We start from the raw sequence: 15732 nt of genomic DNA, 5'->3' as shown, positions 1-15732 counted from the left end.
CCAATTAATAAGATATGTTACTATTTACAAAGAAAAAGAATTGTAAGACATTAAGGGATTTATAACATTATAGAAAAAACAGGTCATTAATCATAAAATTTAGAAGAAAACTACTATATAAGATTATAATTTTTTACATTATACATGAAATAGTCTAACATATGAGAAAACAGTATGATTTAAATCTTTACTTTCTAAACCAAGAATGCAACAAAACGTTAACATCTAAGAGGCCACTGTGAAGATAAAACATGTGCTATCTACATATTCAAGTGATCTGATAGATACTAAGAAAAAGGAATAAAAGAGTACAGATGGGATAAATAAAAAGCAAATACCAAGATGGCACGTTTATATCTAAATATTTAAATTATTATATTAAAAGTAAATGTTCTGGGGCTGAAGTTGTTGTTCAGTGGCAGAGCCTTTGCCTAGCATGAGTAAGGCACTGGTTTTAATCCTCAGCACCACATAAAAATAAATAAAGGCATTGTTTTTACATACAAGTAAAAAAATTAAAATATTAAAAAATAACCACTGATAAGTAAATGTTCTAAGTCAGAATTTTCCAGTACATTAGTCAACTGTGGTTCTTTAAATTTAAATTAATTAAAAAATTAAATTTCAGTATCTCAGTTTTATGAGCCTTGTTTCATAAGTTCAGTATTGTAGAGCATTTTCAACATTGTGGTTGTGTTAGACAATACTGACAACACTCTAAAAATTAGAGAGAGCTTTGTCAGAGCAGCTAAAAAGACAATCCTAAACTTTTTTTTTTTGTCATAACAAAACCCAGTCAATTTTAAGCAACATCTATTTGTGAAAAATGAAAGACATATATCATAAAAATTATATGGTGGCTTTACTCTTGGTAAAGTAGGCCTCAAAGTAAGAAGTATTACCAGAAATACTATAATTTAATAATGCCAAGTGGACTAATTCATTAAGTACACATAGAAATTTAAAACGTGTTTATATATATATATATATATATATATAGAGAGAGAGAGGGGGGGGGCTATATGTGAGAGAGAGAATCAAAATTAACATGAATCAAAGCATGACAGGCTAACTTAAGAAATAAACAAATCTAAAATTACACTTGAGATTTCAACACCAATGTTTTAATTATTGACAGAACATGTAAACAAAAAAAATAATGTTAAGAAGTACAATATTTGATTGACACTAATTTCACATTGAATATTCACAGTGTTAAACAAATTTCTTGGTAAATTAAATAAATATTAATAAACTTTAAATGAATGAAAAATATACAGCTTTCGTTTCTAATTAGAATATGGTTAAATTAGAAATCATTTGCAGAAAGTGCAAAAAAGTTAAATGAAAACATGATCTAATAATGAATTAAGCAGATTAAAGGGGATGGTCACTTAATATGATCAGTCTTTTTAATTCTAGGCATTCTTTTTTTTTTCTTTTTGCATAAATTATTTATTTTTTATTTTTTTAATTGGTTTTTAAAAACATTACAAAGCTCTTGACATATCATATTTCATACATTAGATTCAAGTTGGTTATGAACTCCCAATCTTACCCCAAATACAGATTGCAGAATCACATCGGTTACACATCCACATTTTTACATAATGCCATATTAGTAACTGTTGTATTCTGCTACCTTTCCTATCCTCTACTATCCCCCCTCCTCTCCCCTCCCATCTTCTCTCTCTACCCCATCTACTGTAATTCATTTCTCTCCTTGTTTATTTTCCCATTCCCCTCACAACCTCTTATATGTAATTTTGTATAACAATGAGGGTCTCCCTCCATTACCATCCAATTTCCCTTTTCTCTCCCTTTCCCTCCCACCTCATGTATCTGTTTAATGTTAATCTTTTCTTCCTGCTCTTCCTCCCTGCTCTGTTCTTAGTTGCTCTCACTATATCAAAGAAGACATTTGGTATTTGTTTTTTAGGGATTGGCTAGCTTCACTAAGCATAATCTGCTCTAGTGCCATCCATTTCCCTGCAAATTCCATGATTTTGTCATTTTTTAGTGCTGCGAAATACTCCATGGTGTATAAATGCCACATTTTTTTTATCCATTCATCTATTGAAGGGCATCTGGGTTGGTTCCACAGTCTAGCAATTGTGAATTGTGCTGCTATGAACATCGATGTGGCAGTATCCCTGTAGTACGCTCTTTTAAAGTCTTCAGGGAATAGTCCAAGAAGGGCAATCGCTGGGTCAAATGGTGGTTCCATTCCCAGCTTTCCCAGGAATCTCCATACTGCTTTCCAAATTGGCCGCACCAGTTTGCAGTCCCACCAGCGATGTACAAGAGTACCCTTTTCCCCACATCCTCGCCAGCACTTGTTGTTTGACTTCATAATGGCTGCCAATCTTACTGGAGTGAGATGGTATCTTAGGGTGGCTTTGATTTGCATTTCTCTGACTGCTAGAGATGGTGAGCATTTTTTCATGTACTTGTTGATTGATTGTATGTCCTCCTCTGAGAAGTGTCTGTTCAGGTCCTTGGCCCACTTGTTGATTGGGTTATTTGTTATCTTATTGTCTAATTTTTTGAGTTCTTTGTATACTCTGGATATTAGGGCTCTATCTGAAGTGTGAGGAGTAAAAATTTGTTCCCATGATGTAGGCTCCCTATTTACCTCTCTTATTGTTTCTCTTGCTGAGAAAAAACTTTTCAGTTTAAGTAAGTCCCATTTGTTGATTCTTGTTATTAACTCTTGTGCTATGGGTGTCCTATTAAGGAATTTGGAGCCCGTCCCCACAATATGTAGATCGGAGCCAACGTTTTTCTTCTATCAGACGCAGAGTCTCTGATTTGATATCTAGCTCCTTGATCCACTTTGAGTTAACTTTTGTGCATGGCAAGAGGAGGGGATTCAGTTTCATTTTGTTGCATATGGATTTCCAGTTTTCCCAGCACCATTTGTTGAAGATGCTATCCTTCCTCCATTGCATGCTTTTAGCTCCTTTATCAAATATAAGATAGTTGTAGCTTTGTGGATTAGTCTCTGTGTCCTCTATTCTGTACCATTGGTCCACTCACCTGTTTTGGTACCAGTACCATGCTGTTTCTGTTACTATTGCTCTGTAATATAGTTTGAAATCTGGTATCGCTATACCACCTGATTCACACTTCCTGCTTAGAATTGCTTTTGCTATTCTGGGTCTTTTATTTTTCCATATGAATTTCATGATTGCTTTTTCTATTTCTACAAGAAATGCCGTTGGGATTTTGATTGGCATTGCATTAAACCTATAGAGAACTTTTGGTAATATCGCCATTTTGATGATGTTAGTTCTGCCTATCCAGGAACAGGGTATATTTTTCCATCTTCTAAGATCTTCTTCTACTTTTCTTGTTAGGGTTCTGTAGTTTTCATTGTATAAATCTTTCGCCTGTAATGGTATTGTAGTTTTAATTTGCATTTTTTATGACTGGTCATTACACTTTTTATATTTTTATCATATCTGAAAGTCATCGGGTTTTAACCTCATCTAGTGACATAGTAATTTTTAAATAAAATATTTTTGAAAAATAAAATCTGGCAAATAAAATTTTACTTAAGTTATTACATACACAGTACATTTACATACCTTGTCATTCATATAATATGCTTTCCATGCAACAAAAAATACACATTGAGTACTTTTCATGATTATCCTAAATTCTAAAGGATTATTTCATTAATTATACATAAATCTAATAATTATTCTATTAGAAATAAATAATCATTTTTTATTTAATTCTTTCATTTACTCTATGAAGTTGTTATAGAAATATTACATCACCCAAAACAGAATTTTAGTTAAAAAATAAACTTTGGGGGAAAAATGAGGAATTCATAATTTTTAAATATAATTCTGTTATACTAATGGAACTGAATAAAATGCAACACAAAGCCTATTGTAAAGCTAAGTAAGCTCAATTATAAGCAATAATAATGCACTTAAGAATCTTTAAATAAAAACACTGCTTCTATCTGATGATTGTTTCATAAAATTTTAAGAATTTTAGGGCAGTGAAACTATGTTAATACATTACCATAATAGTGCATACAATTCATACATTTGTCTAAACTTGTAGAATGCATATCAATATATAACTCTAATATAAAGGAGGTGTTTTGGTTGATAAAGATGTGTTAGTATAGGTTCATGGGTTATAAGAAATCTATCATTCCTAGGGATGGGGGTTTGCTAATAGTAGAAAAGGTTGCATATTTGTAGGAACAAGAAATCAATGAGATTTCTCTGTGCTTTTCACTCAATTTTGTTGTAAACCTAAAACAGTTCTAAAAAATAAAATTTATTAAGAAAATTAATACTATTTCCTATGTTCAAGTGCTTATATTATTTCTCATATTAAAAATTGTTTGTTTGTTTTATTAGTAATTAATATTTGTTTTATTAATGATTCTTATTTCTATATATTTAAAATAATCATTTTGTTATTTAATTCTAAATGCTTCATCAGTTTTATAAAAATTAGAACATTAAAAAAGCACTGGAAACAAATCTATGGTTTTTACACTTTTTTGGAAAAAAATTATTTTATGTGACCATTTGGGTTAAGATCAATAAATTCTATACTTTTCTATTAAGTGTGAAGAGTGAGGAATTTTAACCACATTTTAAAGATAAGTTATAGGTATTGGATGTTTTTTTTTGTTTTTGTTTTTGTTTTACTAAGAAGTGTCAATTAGATTAAAATAGCTAAGTATTCCAACAGAGGGAAAATATTGTAAACTATTATTAAGAAATAATTTTGGGTATTTCCAAATTTTATTTTGTTTTCATGTTCTAAACACCAGTCAAATCTTTTGCTTCAAATATATTAACACTGCTTCACTGCTAATCAATTTAAATTTGAATAGTCTTCCCATCTTTATTAAAAGCATGTTCTCAATTACATAATGAATTAAATAGGAGATAAGAAGATTCCAAGAGGTTGAAATTTATAGTTTCATTACACTGAAAAATTAAAACTAAAAATGTGTAAAAATCCACATTAATCATTTAGTTTCAGCACATAAATGTAAATGGCTTGGAACTAAAATACACTTCAGACTGTACGTACTAATTACCCCAAAACACTGCGTGAGCATCATTAGATCCTATATTTAATAGAAGTAGGAAGCAAAAGAGACCTTCACAAATCTGCCCAAATAAGAGGATTACAGGATTTAATAAGCATAAAATGTACCACACAGCTTCCGTGAGAAGCTTTTTCAGAAACAAAATCAGAGAAGATGATCTTGAAGATTAAATCTGATATTCAAGTTGACAGTTTTTTAACAAAGTGCAACTGATTTTTATACAGCTGTCTTTTCCTGTTTTTTCCTATACACAAAAAATGAGTAACGAAAATGATAAGGAAGCTATTGAAAAACTCAGAATACTTGTTTAACACACAAACATTTGCAAATTCAGCATTTTTTCAACTTCTAATTTTATATAACTCATGTTATTAAATAGTAATTTTTAAGAAGTCACTTTGAGAAACAAGCCTTTCTTAAGGGGATTTTGTTATGTATATGGAAAATATATTTTCAATTCTCTATGCACAGTGAGTTAGACAACATGCAATTTTAAGTGACAAATTGTACAATTTGAAGTTTGAATTTGGTTTGGAATATTCCATATAGTATCAGAAAACACACATTAAATTACATATATTTAATTTAGAGAAAAATTCAATTGATGAAATATAAATTCTTATTAATACTTAATATGTCATTCATATTGTAATGCTTTATAGCTAACTTATAATTATAATAATAGATATGCTGGTTAAATTTTGATTTCTTTTTATACCAAAGCACATGTATTTCTTTTCAATAAGCATCATGCTTTTTAAAAATGAAATTATCAATGTTTAGCACGTGCTTCTTCAAGTGCTTGAACAAAATCCATATAATTTCATTAAAAAATGGTGTCCACTGTGATTAAAATTATTTTTTGGGGAAATGTAAGACATTTTTATTGTATATCTCATTAAAATTCAACAGCTTTTTGGAAATTTTATGTAATACTCTTGGGCACTAAAACTTGGGTAATTCATATTGGTGACAGAGATATATGGGATTCTATAAGGAAATAAGTAACTAATTATGAAGGTAACATTGGCAATGTATATGGAATTTAGTTTTTTTAAAAACATTCAAGATTTAGAACATAAAAATATCTGCATATATGATTTCATGACTGATGTAACTCTACATCATGTACAACCAGAAAAATAAGAATACTCCATTTGTGTATGCTGTGTCAAAATGCATCCTAATGTCATGTAAACTATTTAGAACAAATAAAAAATATTTTTTTAAAAAATCCCATAATTATATAAGTGTAATAAATTTTTAAGCAATTTGAAAGCAGTGTATATGTTTAACATTAAATTTGGATTTGATAACATTAAATTTGGACAAGGATACCATAAACTATAGTTTATGGTATCCTTGAGGAAATATATATGAGATCTCAATTATCAAGAGATCATTAAGAGTTTGATATTCTTGTAATTTTTTTTTGTCACCAAAGATAGAATTTTAATAGAATCAACCTCAAATAGAAAAGTGTCAAATCATAAACCTCTGGAAATTAAATATACATACTAAATTTATGCATGCATATATTCATATATTTGTCTCTCTCTCTCCATGTATATATCCATGCATATATTTATTGTGTGTATTTAATTTCCAGAAGACTCAACTTAGTGGACTCAACTTAGGGTTGAGTCCACTAAAATCCTAAATATATGTGTGCATAATTATATTCATATGTTTGCCTGTATATACATATCAATATATGTGTATGAGTATCTATACAATAGGCTAGTTGAATATTGTTTGTTGGCTTTTTAAATAATTGGGAAAAGTATATTATCCCAGAGTAATTAAAGGAAAATAATTTACTTACTATAATCAAAATGTCTTTGAATGCCATTTTTCTTCTTAATGGATCTGAATAGTTATAATTCTTTCATGGATCTTTGTGTCCCAGCTTTCAAGTATGAATCAGTGTGTGAGTGTGCGCATGTGAGTGTTTGTGTGCATTTGTGTTTCAGATTCAAATTTCAGTTTTGAGACTGAGACAAGATCTATCCATAAGTCACATTAAAAATACAGTAAATATAAAGCAAAGTTAAAGTCTTTTTAATAAGAAAATATAGTAACATTTGGGAAAAAAAAAAACAAAGTGTATAAAAAAGAAAAGATTGAGTGTCTAAAATAGAGGTGATCAACCAATAGCATCAGAATTACCTGGGATACTTAAAAATGCAAAGGTTTAAGTGACCCCAGCCTACACCAATATCTTTTTGAAAGGAGTCTGTAACATGCTTTTTCAAATAAAATTTCTTTATTTTTTCAAAGTGCAATAATGATCAAAAATTACTCTTCTGAATGCCGGTATCTGTGAGCTAATGACAATAAATATAAATGAAGATTTTTCTTTAACATCAGAAAAAAGACAAGGATGTACACTCTTTTTACTTCTTTGAAATAGCACTTTAGAGCAATTAGGTAAGTAAAAAGGAATAAGAAGCACACACATAGGAAATAAAACATGTTTTATTTAATATTTCTGATGCTAATGACATTATTATGTATAGAAAATCCTGAAGAGTTCATAAAAAACTGTTAAAATTGATGCAGTTAGAACAAATTTAGTAAAGTTGCAGATCACAAATTGGCATACAAAAATCAATAGAGGACTTTTTTCAGGATGGCAGACTAGAGGAGGTCCTGGCTGCTCTGTGGCCTGAAACCAAGAAAGGAGACAAGCAGCTTCTCCAATGGGTGAGTGAACAAAAAAACAAAGGAGGAGAGGATTTCCTGGAATTTCAATCTGGACACTCAAAGCAGACAGAGGATACAGGAGGTTGGCTATAATAAAGTAAGACAAAAAATTCCCAGTGGCACAACCTCTGCCACAGCCTGGCCAGAAACACTGGCCAGAAGCACTGGCCAGAGCCTTTTCTCTGTGAGCATAGTAGATAAAGGAACCTGCATTTTTGTGAGGCCTGGGGGTTATCTGGGTATGGAGTATTTAGAGATCAAGAACATTGCCCAACAAACCTGAAAGATACTCTGCACATATCTGTGTGGGGAAAGAAACTGCCATCTCTTCAGGAGGCATGCAGAGGACAAAGGAAGGAACAATTTTGCAGTTGCAGCACAGGGCCCAGCAGCTGAGGAAGCCAATTCCTGGCAAACCTGGGTTTGGCTTGAAATACAGGCCCAGTAAACACAGACTGCATGAAACAGAGTGTGCTTAAGTGATCAGGAGTAAATCAAACATGGGTCAACCGGTCTCAAGGACCAACCAAACTCTACCCTTTCCCCTCCATCCAACTGCTTGCAGGACCTGCTGGGGGAGACACATCAGGCTGGGAACTAGGAAGAGTGAGAGCAGAAGAAATTGTTTGGAGACTAAACCTGAGACCAGGAAACATGGGGTCCACAGGTGATGTAGGGGACTAAGAATTGGCTCTCTGCCACCACATAAATGGAACCCTGGGGTAAAGTCTTCCATCACGGGACAGCAAGTGCTGGGTGCTGGAAGTGCAATGATTTAAAATCACCAGACCAATTGGCATTCAGTGAAGAGCTTGGAGCCAGCCCAAGCTTAAACCCTGTATCCAGGAATTTTGCATACGGGATTACCTCTCTCACTCCAGCAATCTAGAGGGTACAGCATCACACTCCAGAAGACACCACATAAAACTACTGAGAAGAGAAGCTGAAAATACTCTGAACACCAATGGAAAGAATTTCTTAACCTCTCATGAAGGTTTTTTTCCTCCCCCACATTTGTAAATTATTTTTCTCTGTTTGTGACCTTGATGGTACATATTTGTATATTTTTTCTCATTCTAGCACTTTTGAAGCCAGTTATGTTTCATATACTAGTATTTTGTGAACTAGTATGTATGACTAGTATATTTTAGTTTTGTTTGTATTCTTTTATTTTTATTTTTAATCTTTTAAAATATTTACATATATATTTCAACTACCTGTTTCCCTTGATTCTCTCTTTTCTTCCACTAATAGCCAATCTATATTGATCTCTCTTTCAGTCTTTCTTTAATGTTTTACTTCTGTCTTCTCTCCTCTGCCCTCATAATCATCACTTCCTATACCATTCTCTTCTTTCCCTGTCCACTATTTGAAAATATAAATCCTTTTGTGAACTTGCTCTTTTTATTGTAGGTAATAACTAATGATATAATTTCTGTTCATTGTGATAATTAACATTATAGACATGAGAGAAATTGCTACTCTCATGTCTATAATTTTAATTTAATCTGTATATTGATTTAATCTATATATTGTTTGCATTGATTGTTGTTATAATTTGTCTGTCCCTAAACATTGAGGGACTGGAAATCTTCAGAGACACTATAAGCCTACAAAGTAGAAACTGTACTGCTTCAGATCCATACTGTTAGATGGGTAGACACACACACAAAAAAATGCAAGGGAACAAATCACCCCAAACAAACCAACATATTCTAACAACAGAATCCATTGATACCACAGTGAATGTACATAGTTAAACTTATGTTTGATTTAAATGATGATATAAGGGATTAAATCAGAGAGAAAATACAGGAAGTGAAAAATCACTTCAATAAAGAGGCAGAGATTCTGAAAAACAAAAAAGCAGAAATTCTCAAAATGAATAAAGCAACAAAACAAATTAAAATTTTAATACAAAGTATCATAAACAGAGTAGAACAAATGGAAGACAGAGTGTCAGTCAGAGAAAATCTTTATTTATTTTTTTAATTTTTTATTGTTGGTTGTTCAAAACATTACATAGTTCTTAACATATCATAGTTCACACTTTGATTCAAGTGGGTTATGAACTCCCCTTTTTACCCCATATACAGATTGCAGAATCACATCAGTTACACATCCATTGATTTACATGTTGCCATACTAGTGTCTGTTTTATTCTGCTGCCTTTCCTATCCTCTACTATCCCCCCTCCCCTCCCCTCCCCTCCCCTCTTCTCTCTCTACCCCCTCTACTGTCATTCATTTCTCCCCCTTGTATTATTTTTCCCTTTCCCCTCACTTCCTCTTGTATGTAATTTTGTAAAACCCTGAGGGTCTCCTTCCATTTCCATGCAATTTCCCTTCTCTCTCCCTTTCCCTCCCATCTCTCATCCCTGTTTAATGTTAATCTTCTTCTCATGCTCTTCGTCCCTACTCTGTTCCCAGTTATTCTCCTTATATCAAAGAAGACATTTGGCATTTGTTTTTTAGGGATTGGCTAGCTTCACTTAGCATAATCTGCTCTAATGCCATCCATTTCCCTGCAAATTCTATGATTTTGTCATTTTTTAATGCAGAGTAATACTCCCTTGTGTATAAATGCCACATTTTTTTTATCCATTCATCTACTGAAGGGAATTTAGGTTGGTTCCACAGTCTTGCTATTGTGAATTGTGCTGCTATGAACATCAATGTAGCAGTGTCCCTGTAGCATGCTCTTTTTAGGTCTTTAGGGAATAGACCGAGAAGGGGAATAGCTGGGTCAAATGGTGGTTCCATTCCCAGCTTTCCAAGAAATCTCCATACTGCTTTCCAAATTGGCTGCACCAATTTGCAGTCCCACCAGCAGTGTACAAGTGTACCCTTTTCCCCACATCCTCGCCAGCATTTGTTGCTGTTTGACTTCATAATGGCTGCCAATCTTACTGGAGTGAGATGGTATCTTAGGGTGGTTTTGATTTGCATTTCTCTGATTGGTAGAGATGGTGAGCATTTTTTCATGTACTTGTTGATTGATTGTATGTCCTCCTCTGAGAAGTGTCTGTTCAGGTCCTTGGCCCACTTGTTGATTGGGTTATTTGTTATCTTATTGTCTAATTTTTTGAGTTCTTTGTATACTCTGGATATTAGGGCTCTATCTGAAGTGTGAGGAGTAAAAATTTGTTCCCATGATGTAGGCTCCCTATTTACCTCTCTTATTGTTTCTCTTGCTGAGAAAAAACTTTTTAGTTTAAGTAAGTCCCATTTGTTGATTCTAGTTATTAACTTTTGTGCTATGGGTGTCCTATTAAGGAATTTGGAGCCCGACCCCACCGAATGTAGATCGTAGCCAACTTTTTCTTCTATCAGACGGCGTGTCTCTGACTTGATATCAAGCTCCTTGATCCATTTTGAATTAACTTTTGTGCATGGCGAGAGAAAGGGATTCAGTTTCATTTTGTTGCATATGGATTTCCAGTTTTCCCAGCACCATTTGTTGAAGATGCTATCCTTCCTCCATTGCATGCTTTTAGCCCCTTTATCAAATATAAGATAGTTGTAGTTTTGTGGATTGGTTTCTGTGTCCTCTATTCTGTACCATTGGTCCACTCGCCTGTTTTGGTACCAGTACCATGCTGTTTTTGTTCCTATTGCTCTGTAGTATAGTTTGAAGTCTGGTATCGCTATACCACCTGATTCACACTTCCTGCTTAGCATTGTTTTTGCTATTCTGGGTCTTTTATTTTTCCATATGAATTTCATGATTGCTTTCTCTATTTCTACAAGAAATGCCGTTGGGATTTTGATTGGCATTGCATTAAACCTATAGAGAACTTTTGGTAATATCGCCATTTTGATGATGTTAGTTCTGCCTATCCATGAACATGGTATATTTTTCCATCTTCTAAGATCTTCTTCTATTTCTCTCTTTAGGGTTCAGTAGTTTTCATTGTAAAAGTCTTTCACCTCTTTTGTTAGGTTGATTCCCAAGTATTTTATTTTTTTTGAGGGTATTGTGATTGGAGTGGTTGTCCTCACTTCCATTTCAGAGGATTTGTTGCTGATATACAGGAATGCCTTTGATTTATGCATGTTGATTTTATAGCCTGCCACTTTGCTGAATTCATTTATTAGCTCTGATAGTTTCTTTGTAGACCCTTTTAGGTCTGCTAGGTATAGAATCATGTCACCTGCAAATAGTGATAATTTAAGTTCTTCTTTTCCTATTTTTATGCCTTTAATTTCTTTTGTCTGTCTAATTGCTCTGGCCAGTGTTTCGAGAACTATGTTGAAGAGAAGTGGAGAGAGAGGGCATCCCTGTCTTGTTCCAGATTTTAGAGGGAATGCCTTCAATTTTTCTCCATTCAGAATGATGCTAGCCTGAGGCTTAGCATAGATTGCTTTTACAATATTGAGGTATGTTCCTGTTATCCCTAGTTTTTCTAGAGTTTTGAACATAAAGGGATGCTGTACTTTGTCGAATGCTTTTTCCGCATCTATCGAGATGATCATATGGTTCTTATTTTGAAGTCTATTGATGTGGTGAATAACATTTATTGATTTCCGTATATTGAACCAGCCTTGCATCCCAGGGATGAATCCTACTTGATCATGGTGCACAATTTTTTTGATATGTTTTTGTTTCCGATTCGCCAGAATTTTATTGAGGATTTTTGCATCTAGGTTCATTAGAGATATTGGTCTGTAGTTTTCTTTCTTTGAAGTGTCTTTGTCTGGTTTAGGTATCAGGGTGGTGTTGGCCTCGTAGAATGAATTTGGAAGTTCTCCCTCTTTTTCTATTTCCTGAAGTAGCTTGAAAAGTATTGGTATTAGTTCCTCTTTAAAGGTTTTGTAAAACTCTGCTGTATACCCATCCGGTCCTGGGCTTTTCTTAGTTGGTAGTCTTTTGATGGTTTCTTCTATTTCCTCAATTGATATTGGTCTGTTTAGGTTGTCTATATCCTCCTGACTCAATCTGGGCAGATCATATGACTTAAGAAATTTATCGATGCCTTCACTATCTTCTAATTTATTAGCGTATAAGGATTAAAAATAATTTCTGATTATCTTCTGTATTTCTGAAGTGTCTGTTGTGATATTGCCTTTTTCATCCCATATGCTAGTAATTTGAGTTCTCTCTCTTCTTCTCTTCGCTAGCATGGCTAAGGGTCTGTCAATTTTGTTTATTTTTTCAAAGAACCAACTTTTAGTTTTGTCAATTTTTTCAATTGTTTCTTTTGTTTTGATTTCATTAATTTCAGCTCTGATTTTCATTATTTCTTGCCTTCTACTTCTTTTGCTGTTGTTTTGCTCTTCTTTTTCTAGGATTTTGAGATGAAGTATGAGATCATTTATTTGTTGGTTTTTCCTTTTTTTAAGGAATGAACTCTAAGCAATGAATTTTCCTCTTAGAACTGCTTTCAATGTGTCCCATAGATTCCGATATGTTGGGTCTGTTTTTTCATTAATCTCTAAGAATTTTTTTAATTTCCTCCTTGATGTCTTCTATAACCCATTGATCATTCAGTAACCTATTGTTCATTCTCCAAGTGATGTATGCTTTTTCCTTCCTTCTTTTATCATTGATTTTCAGTTTCATTCCATTATGATCAGATAAGATGCATGGTATTATCTCTATTCCTTTATATTGTCTAAGAGTTTCCCTGTGACATAATATATGATCTATTTTTGAGAAGGATCCATGTGCTGCTGAGAAAAAAGTGTAACTGCTTGATGTTGGGTGGTATATTCTATATATGTCAATTAAGTCTAGGTTATTAATTGTGTTATTGAGTTCTATAGTTTCCTTATTCAACTTTTGTTTGGAAGATCTGTCCAGTGGCGAGAGAGGTGTGCTGAAGTCTCCCATGATTATTGTATGGTGGTCTATTAGACTCTTGAACTTGAGAAGAGTTTGTTTGATGAACATAGCTGCACCATTGTTTGGGGCATATATATTTATGATTGTTATGTCTTGTTGGTGTATGGTTCCCTTGAGCAGTATGTAGTGTCCCTCTTTATCCCTTTTGATTAACTTTGGCTTGAAATCTATTTTATTTGATATGAGTATGGACACTCCTGCTTGTTTCCGAAGTCCATATGAGTGATATGATTTTTCCCAACCTTTCACCTTCAGCCTATGTATGTCTTTTCCTATCAAATGCGTCTCCTGTAGGCAGCATATTGTTGGGTCTTGTTTTGTGATCCATTCTACTAGCCTGTGTCTCTTAATTGGTGAGTTTAAGCCATTAATATTTAGGGTTATTATTGAGATATGGGTTGTTCTTCCAGCCATATTTGTTTATTTATGTTACTAAACATGGTTTGTTTTCCTCTTTGATTATTTTTCCCCCCTTTACTGTCCTACCTCCCACTGTTGGTTTTCATTGTTATTTTCCATTTCCTCTTCCTGTAATGTTTTGCCAAGGATGTTTTGAAGAGATGGTTTTCTAGCTGCAAATTCTTTTAACTTTTGTTTATCGTGGGAGGTTTTAATTTCATCTTCCATCCTGAAGCTTAATTTCGCTGGATACACAATTCTTGGTTGGAACCCATTTTCTTTCAGTGTTTGAAATATGTTATTCCAGGATCTTCTAGCTTTCAGAGTCTGTGTTGAAAGATCAGCTGTTATCCTGATTGGCTTACCCCTAAATGTAATCTGCTTCCTTTCTCTTGTAGCTTTTAAAATTCTCTCCTTATTCTGTATGTTGGGCATCTTCATTATAATGTGTCTAGGTGTGGATCTCTTATGATTTTGCACATTCGGCGTCCTGTAGGCTTCGAGGATTTGGGATTCTGTCTCATTCTTCAAGTCTGGGAAGTTTTCTCCTATTATTTCATTGAATAGATTTGCTCATTCCTTTGGTTTGGACCTCTATACCTTCCTGTACCCCAGTGACTCTTAAGTTTGGTCTCTTTATGTTATCCCATATTTCTTGGATGTTCTGCTCATGGTTTCTTAACACTCTTGCTGAGCTGTCTATGTTCTTTTCAAGTTGAAATACTTTGTCTTCATTGTCTGATGTTCTATCTTCTAAGTGTTCTACTCTGCTGGTAGTATTCTCAATTAAGTTTTTAAGTTGGTTTATTGCTTCCTGCATTTCTAGGATTTCTGTTTGTTTGTTTTTTATAACCTCTATCTCCCTGTATAGTTGATCTTTTGCTGCCTGGATTTGTTTGTGTAATTCATTGTCGAAATGATCTTTCATTGTCTGATTTTGCTGTCTAATGTCTTCCTTGAGACTCCAGATCATCTGAAGCATGTATATCCTGAATTCTTTATCTGACATTCCATCTGCTGCAGCTGTTACCTCTTCTAAATTTGAGTTGAACTTCATTGCTTGTGGTCCTTTCTTTCCTTGTCTTTTCATACTGCTTGCGTTTCTTTCTGCTTGGTGAAACTGTTCTGTTTTTGAAAATTTTTCCCCCTATATATTTATATTGCTCTTGTATAGTTGAAAAGTCTCCCTTGCAGGGTTGGGCGGCGGTCTGCCTACCTTGCAGGCATGGGCGGCTGCTCTGCTCTGCCCCTACTTCAATTGGTTTGATGTGTCTACCATGCCCGTGGACCCCTGGGCCTGTACTGCTGGTCGGTTGCAGGTCTGCCTACCTTGCAGGCACGGGCGGCGGCTCTGCTCTGCCCCTACTCCAATTGGGGTGATGTGACTACTGTACCAGCGGGCCGCTGGGCCTGTCCCGGGCGAGGGCGAAAGCTCTGCTCTGCCCCTACTCCAATTGGGGTGATGTGTGTACCATGCTGGCAGGCCACCGGGCCTGATCCGCCGTTCGGTTGCAGGTCTGCCTACCTTGCAGGTGCAGGCGGAGGCTCTGCTCTGCCCCTCCTCCAATTGGTGTGACTTGTCTACCACACCCGCGGACCGCTGGGCCTGTTCTGGGCGCAGGCGAAGGCTCTGCTCTGCTCCTACTCCAATTGGGGTGACGTGCCTACCACCCTGGCCGGCCGCTGGACCT

The sequence above is a fragment of the Marmota monax genome, unplaced genomic scaffold (genome assembly GCF_021218885.2).
Source record: "Marmota monax isolate L192 unplaced genomic scaffold, Marmota_monax_Labrador192_F-V1.1 WCK01_AAM20220418_F8-fsc00002, whole genome shotgun sequence".
In the NCBI taxonomy this organism is placed as follows: Eukaryota; Metazoa; Chordata; class Mammalia; order Rodentia; family Sciuridae; genus Marmota; species Marmota monax.
Note: the sequence above shows the minus strand (reverse complement) of the source record.